This window comes from Cydia amplana, chromosome 4 (assembly GCF_948474715.1).
Source record: "Cydia amplana chromosome 4, ilCydAmpl1.1, whole genome shotgun sequence".
Classification (NCBI taxonomy): domain Eukaryota; kingdom Metazoa; phylum Arthropoda; class Insecta; order Lepidoptera; family Tortricidae; genus Cydia; species Cydia amplana.
The window spans coordinates 19,110,581-19,120,228 of NC_086072.1; positions in this window are offsets into that span (position 1 = coordinate 19,110,581).

A 9,648-nucleotide genomic window follows, 5' to 3' on the forward strand; every position below is an offset into this window, starting at 1 on the left:
GACGGTCGTTAATCAATTGAATTTATGATGATTTGTGAGCCATTTTCACAAATTGTGCCCAATTGAATGAGGCATGGCTGATCGGGTTTTCTATTTTGTAGGTACTAGGTACAATTTTAAAGTGATAATAACAGCTAGGGGCCGGTTAGACTGAAGTTTGTAACTTCTAAAACAAGCTAAATCCTCCAATATTTTTACCTGGTTACGATTTTAGTTGTCGTTCCAGTAATGGAGTGTATTGCGTCCCATACATTTCACGACTCTTCCCTTTCCGCACAGACTCTATCGTATAAACTATCTTTTGAAACCACCTCAGCGTCAAAAGCAAACCCGTGGAAACGCCCTACCGCAAAAAAATGAAAATTTTCGCGGTAGGCTCCGAGCCGATTGCGTAAACCAGTTTTGAACTTAATCGATACGCGGGTTTTCATGACGACAATTTTTGAAAAATAGGTTTTTTTACAAAAAAATAACTGTAAATGTCTGTTTAGTTTAGAGTAGAGCAGAGAGCGTTTATTCGTGGCAAAAAAAAAACACGTAACATATAATAAGCCACGAAATGGTCCCGAGTCAGCATGTTTTTTTTTAAAGTTACCTAAATAATTATACCTTATATCATTATCTAAGCATTCATCAGATATGCATCACCAACACAGTTTTCAATAGAGATAAAAGTAAACACGGCGCTGCACGCCCGAGATCGCATGAGATATTTTTCCATTACACAGAGCAAATAGCCGATATTGATTCCATAATAAAGCTGGATAGCACGTATATTTACACTGAGGTGCAAGGGCCAGGTGAAAGGGTAGGTCCTTGAGCTAATTAATGTTCGGTCGGATTTTAACAATATATGTACAAAGAAAGTATGTTTAGTGTTTACACAATTTGATGTATATTGACCAGCTATGCTGCTTCGTTTGACATTTTAGTTTTTTGATTACTTATTATAAGGGTTAAGGGGCCCACAGATTACCAGTTCGCCTCTGTAATCTGTGGGCCCCTTTAGGAGCGGAAAAGCTTTCTTATAATTATAAAAAATCCGAAAACAATCCAACGAAGGGGCATAGCTATGGCCAATATGACATCAAATTGTGTTAAAATATTTTCAATAATGTTAGTATCCAGACCATCCAGCAACCATTGTATGGAAAGGCGGTTTCGGAGCTGTCGTCCACTTTCGTCTTAACTCGACTACGCAACAAAATGCTGCGAGTTGCCATTTCTTCATAGTTAATTTTGTTTCGTATAGTTGTAGAACTTGTAGATATATTTTACTCGTATGGCAGTTGCTGGGACATATTCCTGAAAGATACGCACATTGATAAATGTTAGCAAAAACTAAGTCCGACGCTATATCCGGATGAATTACGAAGCAAAAAATGTTTGGCTCCAATCCTATCAACTTTCGGGAACACGCCAATAATTCTTTCTTTACAATTTACATTCTAACTACATATATTAAGTGACCTAAAATGTAGTTCTTTGAATCTATCGTTTACGTATTTAATACTAATAATGACTTGCTGCATCCCTGTGGCTACCACCAGTTTGGCACTGACATAAACACCTTCGAGAACGTAATTTATTTTCTATGCATCTCACTCGTACTCGCATATTAGTGCGAGCGAGATGTATACAAAGTAAATTACGTTCTCGATAGCGTATATGTCAGCTTTGACACTGTCAGTGACTCATGGTACGGGCTCTGCTTACACCCGGCAGTCCCGGCCCTAAACGCGTTTCGTTCGGCAACCAGCATATTGTCATGCATTTTGCCCCATAGGTATGTAAAGTAAGGTGACCAATAGCATGTTCATGAGTCTCTGGGCTATATCCGCACACCACTTGTTTCGTTCGTCTTTATCTCTTGGATAATCGAGCGAAATTAACTGAGAAGCAATGACTAAACTTCGATTTTGCGGCAAAGCCCCTGAAACTTGCTGGAACGTTCTGGAATCAGACATTTTGCATCCGCCAAGATATAGTTCGGCCCAGGACTGTCTCATTTCAAACATAGACAGGGAGAATCATACTGTCTTTGTCTTACGCTAGTAGATACTAGTACCCAAAAGAAAAGTATGAGAATAGTTTTCTTTGTTCTTAGTTACAGACAAGTTGTATTTGCCAACCTATACATTGTCATAAATTAAGCTACGAAATGAATGACTGTTGAATTCTCATTTACTGCGGATTTTACGTTAGCTTTTACGGAGTAGCAATTATAAAACCCTTAAAGTTGAATTTCGGTTGTACATTTTAATATCCCATGCTAATGTCGCCATGTTTTATTACGTGTTCTGGGTTTTATGACATTCGTCGCAGTACGAGACTGAAACCTCTGTACAAAGGTTTCATGTTTTTACGAGGTCGACCTAGATTTGCCGAAAATATGCTGAAATCCATTTTTATTACAGCTCAAAAGAAGTGAAATTACTGATGCCACGTTCCGGCACAAAGTACTTTTTTGTGTAATGCTCATGTAATCCCTATCTTAAAATAATACAAATCAAATTCTATCCACATGTCTACAGATTCTTCAAAAGTTGTAAACTCTCATAAAAACGGCACGTATGAAGAAACACATTAAAAACCACCCCTCGTGCTATCTCTTAATTCGCTGCACGCAAACTCATGATACTGTTTTTATTATAACCGTGTAATGGGAATGAAATTACGACAAATTTTATTAGTATTACCGTCCGTTATGTCGGTTCCACAAATTCGTTGTTTTCGCATTAATATTCTCGTGCGGTACGATCGAATAGAGGATGTATGTAAAACGGCTGGGTAATTGGGGATTTATACATGATATTGATATATTTGAAACGAGAAGATACCTACGTTTGAAAGCCTAAGTAGTAAGTCGCTCACGCAACTCGAGGGATTACTAAAATAATTGCAATTAGGATTACAGAGGCTACAGAGATAATAATATTCTTAAGCGTTTTAGATTATCGACATTTTGTGTTTCTATATTTGATCTTCATCCCAATCTCTTTCGATTCACACTGCAACACAAAAATGGCTCCAATTTTATATGTACATTATTCGTAGGTTAGTTTAGTACTGTAGGTACATTCCGTTACCGTCATTAAAATATTATGAAAAAAACTTACATACCCACATACAAACATGAACCCTGAAAACAATACACTCTTTTTTTGGGGCAGTCGTGTAATAAGGCTAACAGTTGGTTTCTTCTTAAACTTTTAAGTTAATAAACTCTTAAAACATGCTGCTGCCAAACATGCTACTAAACTACCACTTATATTATAACCAAAAAGTAATTAATTACCATGAAAATATATTGATTGGTGGAATAACAACAAGACTCCAAAGTAAATAAAGTTTAATTTGGAGGATTAAACTTTATTTACTTTGGAGTCTTGTTGTTTCCGGATTAAGCCAGAACGCGAAATTCAGAGAATCAAAGGAATCGGAAATGAAACGGTTCCACCATTGACACTTGGGCAGATAAACTTGTTATTTTGAATAATTTAGTACTCTATGAATACATTCTGGTGAAAATTGAAAAATTCTAAGGAGATCTCTCACTTTTCAGTACAGGATTCCTGCTCCGTCTTTACATTCATACGCTTTGATACGTCGTCTCGTACCTCTGACTCTTATGGAGACAGCTCTTATTAAAATTCTACTTTTCATCTGCCTAGTTGCTTGCTTGCTTCGGTCCTTTTCCAAAGTACGTCTTAAATATCCTCTCCGTAGAGCCCCTACAAAGTCCCGTTCTAAGGCTTGACGCAGGTGTGTTCTCCGGATCGTTTTCCAAACTGCGGTTTTTCCGCCGTTAGATTTGAATAAGCCATTACTTCAGGGCTTTCTTGTTATTGCACGAGTGCCTGTATTCAATCCAGTTACAACCTTCGTTTCGTAATTATATTCCAAACTTGGGACATTGAATTTGATTTTGGAGTTGTATAACTTGAAGCCTTGTTCTCATATTTAATTCATAAAAGTGTTCTTACTTTGACTGGAATTGTATACAATACCTACTTATACTTAATGGTTGGCGTGGATCTAATTTTAAGGAATTTTAAGCGAATAAAAGATCGGAACATGATAAAAGATGAACATCGCCGATATGAGCCCGTTTTTCTCTTAAATTTACATGAAAGTCGATATATTTAATTCCTACGTCCTGGCCTGTCGATATGACGAATCGAATAGGCCCGAATTTGCATTTAGTAATTTAATATTAAAAAAAAACAAAAAGGAAAAATGCATTTTTATTACGAAAAAGCGTGGGGTGGTATTTACATGTAGTAATATCATTTTCATGATCCGTTGTATATCAACCGCATTCTTTTCACATGAAAAAAAAAAAACAATAATAACAGATTAATTTTACCATCGCAAAACTGTCCAGCAATTTCACCGAACAAATTTCATTAAAAACTTCCCTCCTCTTTGTCCATAATTCAATAGCAATTTGTTTAAAAAGAACATTGTACTAGTTCATTATTTACTAAACAGCTTATTCCCAGCTTATTTCCGTTGCTTTTTTAAATTCCCTTGTAATGGGATACAAAGTGGCACTAATTGAGAGGCTATGAACTAGAAGATTGTTCATTTGATTAACTTTGAAAGCCATGACAAAACCACCACGAGTCTCCATTTTCTGTGCGCTGTTATTTAATCTGATTTTTCTTTTACGAATTTCGGCTTCGGGCCTTATTTTTAATAGAGGGTTAACTGGAATATTGTAACCCTTTGGAAGGACGACTTTTGTTTAAACTTTCTTTTGTTCGTTTTGTGAATTGAGTTGTTGATGTCTGATATCGTAGGAAAGTAACGAAAAGTAATGATTTACTTTGTTTTTACAGGTGATAACAATGCTTCTTTGAGCTGAAATAGATATCTCCGGAGCGTATTCACGTCTCATTTCTCATATTTCAATACTGAAAATACAAAGCTAGTAATATTTCCTGTCGTTTATTTATAATACAAGTAAGCTTGAGCTATATTCTGCACGCCACAGGCTAATGCTATCACAATATCCTCCCGAACATATTTGCCTTAAGTAGGCAAAGGGCATCAACTCCACACCCTATCCCGAGAAAGTATCATATTAACCAGGAACTCCCAAAGAGGAAAATCTCTCGCTTACTTAAATATTCATTAACGCCAGCCATTACTCATTAACTACTGAATAATAAACTAAACCACTATTAGCCAGCAGTTTTGATAGGTAGTTCTGAGCGCGGTTTCAGAACGCTACCCCGCTTTGGAAACTTTAATTACGTTCACATGACTCGCTGAAACGCTTTGTAACGGTTTTTGAACGTACCGTTCATGTAAGTATAGGCTTAGTGGTCATGTGTCTGAGACATTTGATAAATGAAACGAAAATTAACAGGAATCTAGTAGAGATTGCTTTAATTTTAGGAAAAAACTATTGTAAAATACATGTGCCACGGAGTACAAGAATATGAAGTGACATTGACATGAGAACCGTCAAGTGTGAGACGGATTCAAATAAGGCGCGAAATTCGAAATTTAAAATAAACATTTAACACTCCCTTTGAATTCGAGCCTTTTCAAAATAACAAAATAAGATAACAATAGCACAATATAGTTGCTTAACAGAAATGCAACATAAGGCACATTTCAAAGAAATAACAATCATATAGATCCAAGTGAACACATTCCAAGTTTGAATCTAAGAGAATTGAATTTATCTTTTGACAAAGCTTTGGTAAAAATATCAGCATATTGATTTTCACTGGTAACAAATTTTAAAGAGATAATCTTTTGCTGATACTTTTCTTTAATAAAGAAGTATTTCACTTCAATATGTTTACATCTTTTATGAAAGTTCACATTTTTAATAACACTAATGGCACTTTGATTGTCTAAGTGAAGGCACAAAGTGTCTTGTTGATATTCACCAATGTCGGTGAGAAATTGTTTAATCCACATTGCTTCCTTAGTAGCTGCGCATGCAGCCATAAATTCGGCCTCAGTTGTCGAGAGAGCCACGGTTTGCTGTCTTTGACTGGACCAAGTTATTGCTGCTCCACTCTTTAGGAAAACATAACCGGTCACAGAACGACGTGAGTCTGGGTCATTGGCATAGTCAGCATCACTGTAACCAGTCACTTCTGAGGACTGATTAGTGTTTTTGTAATATAAACCATAGTCTTTCGTTTCTTTTAAATATTTGAAAATTCTTTTCACTGCATTCCAATGTGTTTGGTTGTAACAATTAAGAAATCGACTCACCAGGTTGACCGCAAACGTTATATCTGGTCGACTCACAGTTGCCAGGTGCATGAGAGATCCCACTGCTTCTCTGTATGGCAGATTCCTCTCAGGCTCTTCTTCTCCCTTTTGCAATTTCATGTGAGGGTCGACAGGAACACTGTTGGGATTAGCATCATGCATATTAAATTTATTCAACATTTGCTCTATGTATTTTGTCTGGTGAATAAATATATAGTCATTACACCTTTCAATTTGCATCCCAACAAAATTGCTAGGCTTATCCATAACTTTAATTCGAAATACTTTATTCAGTTCCTTAGTTACTGTTTTTAAAGCTAATTCATCAGTTGAGAATAATAGTCCATCATCAACATACAGACATAGATAACATTTCTTGTTATGAACTTGACCAATGTAAACACTTTGGTCAGCTTTACTACTGACAAAGCCAAACTTTTTCAACACCGAATCAAATTTGCTGTTCCAACATCGTGGCGCTTGTTTTAAACCATATAATGATTTGTTAAGTTTACATACCATATTTTCTCCATGAGGAAGTCCTTCTGGTGGAGCCATGTATATGGTCTCTTCAAGCTCGCCATAGAGAAAAGCTGTCTCGACATCTAGTTGGACCATCTTGAGATTTTGTTGAACGGCTAGAGAGAGTAATAACCGAATTGAATCATACCTTACAGTTGGTGCGAAGGTTTCTTGGTAATCAATACCTGCTGTCTGTGAAAATCCTTTCGCGCACAAGCGTGATTTGTAACGCTGACCAGTTGGTTCTTCTTTGATGCGGAACACCCATTTGCATCCTATAACTTTTGCATTTGGGGGTTTTTCTACCAATGTCCAGGTATTGTGTTCATCATGGGAATCTAATTCTTCTTTTATAGATTTTCTCCACTTTTCTGCAGCAAGTGATTTAATTGCTTGTTTATATGTTTCAGGAACATTTTCCGTAGGTTCTTCGTCATAGCACAGGTAAGTATTTTCTTCTAACTTGTTTGTACCCACATTCTTTCTAGGTCTCAGCTCCATCTTATTGACTGCAGTTATATCCAGAGTTGTATCAGGTGCATAATCACTTTCTGAGGTAGACCTGTTCTCACATACTGTATCATATGAGCTGTCTAGACTTGTGACATCGGTGTCACTGACACTTTCATTTGATTCTTCCTGGATATTATTATTTTCTGTCAGGTCACTTGAAGATAGTTCTAAAAGAACGTAATCTCTTTTCACAGTAGATTCTAGAAATATAGCATCTCTGCTCTTTATTACTGTAGTGGTATCTGGTACTATAAATCGGTAGCCCTTGGTATGATCACAATATCCAATAAAGATCATCTTGAGTGCTTTGGGGTCCCACTTCTTACGTTTCTCCTTGGGCAGGTGGACCATAGCTTCACAGCCAAATATGCGCAAGTATTTCACATTCGGCTTTTGTCCAGACCACATTTCTTCAGGAGTTTTGAATGATAAAGACTTAGTTGGAGAGCGGTTGATCACATAAGCAGCGGTGTGTACTGCATCAGCCCAATATTTCTTTGGTAAATTGGCATTCTGAAGCATACATCTTGCTCGTTCCACAAGGCTTCTATTCATCCTCTCTGATAATCCATTGCTTTGTGGGCTATACGGTGTGGTTGTTTGGTGTATGATACCTGCACCTTTTAAGTAGTCAGAGAAGTTTTTGTTAACATATTCGGTTCCACCATCGGTACGAATCACCTTGATCCTGACATTGAGCTGGTTCTCAACTTCGTTTCTAAATTCTTTAAATTTTTCTAGAGCTTCTGACTTGTTCCTGAGAAAGTACACGTACACTTTCTTTGAGTAGTCATCAATAAATGTAATAAAATATTTTGCTCCGCCAAGCGTCTGAGTTTCCATAGGTCCACATAGATCAGAGTGAACCACTTCAAGCAAACTTTTAGCTTTTGGCCCTTCACTTTTAAAAGGTAATCGAGTCTGTTTACCTTCTTGGCATGTTATGCATGTCACATTTTCTGTTTTCGCCGAGAAAATTACATGATCAGTATTTTCTGTCATTTTCTTTAGACTCTGAAAGTTGAGGTGCCCCATTCTCTGGTGCCACAAGTAAGTATCTTCTTGTTCTGCAACGTCAGACATGCATGCATAGCCTTTTCCAGGCATATCTAGCCTGTACATGTTGTTGATATGGGTGCCTGTTGCTACTATCTGACCTCTATTGTTTATAATAGTACACCCGTTGTTATCAAAATTTACTTTGCCACCAGTTTTTGCAATTTCACTCACTGACAGGAGATTGTTAGCAAGATCAGGAGTATAGAGCACATTTGTAAAAAGCACCTTGTTTGCTTTACCTTTATCATCATATGTGTCTAAAGTTAATTGCCCTGCGCCCTGCACGGATAACACTTCCTTGTTGGCAACCTTTATATTATTTATCGGAGGAGCAACTACATTCTGTAGCAAATTTCTGTGCTTTGTAAGATGATAAGCTGCTCCTGAGTCTACATACCACACATCATCTTGACTTGATGTAGCTATAAACACAGCAGCATATGATGCACTGCTCTGCTTATGACGCTGTGTATCCTTGGGCTTTTCCTTGCATTCGGGGCTTTTATGGCCGTATTTATTACAGGAATAGCATCTTGGCCCTTTAGACTGCTTCTTGTGGCCTCTGTGCAGCTTCTTGCTTGCGACAAATACTGAAGCTGAGGAGTCGGTCTCCATACATCTAACATCTTGCAATAATTTTGCTTTTACAGAATCTGAGGTTATTTTCACGCCGGAGCTTTCAATAGCTATGATCATAGGCTGGTATGACTCAGGTAGACCAGAGAGTAGCAATGTTCCGAGCCACTCGTCATCTACCTTGAAGCCTATGTTTCGGAGCTTATGGGCAGTATTCATTATTTTGCTCACATATTCTTCTACATTTTGACATCCGGTTAACGAGGTATTGCAGAGATCACGCAGTAAGCCGACTTTGCGTGTCAGCCCAGAGTCGTCGAACACTTTTGACAAGTTCTCCCATACTTCTTTGGCGGTGCCGGCCTCTTGAATATGTACATAGTTTGTAGGATCAACTAGAAGGATTATCTTCGTTTTTGCTTTTGTGTCTCGTTTTGTAGGTATTACAGCGTCTGCCGCCGGTTCAACACAATCCCACAACTCTTCGTGTTGAAGGTAAGTTTTTACCGCAAATCGCCATGTAGCATAATTCTCACGGCCGGTTAGTTTTTCAATTAATGCCATTTGATTATTTGATGCCATTTTTCAAACACTTTTTACGAAGAAACAATTGCAAGTCACGAAATTTTCTTGTCAGTTCAATGTACACGTTTTTATTCTTTTGCACTGAGAGTTTTGCACTGCCTTCTTTTCTAGGCTTTACTGGGCACTTAACCTGATAAATGAAACGAAAAT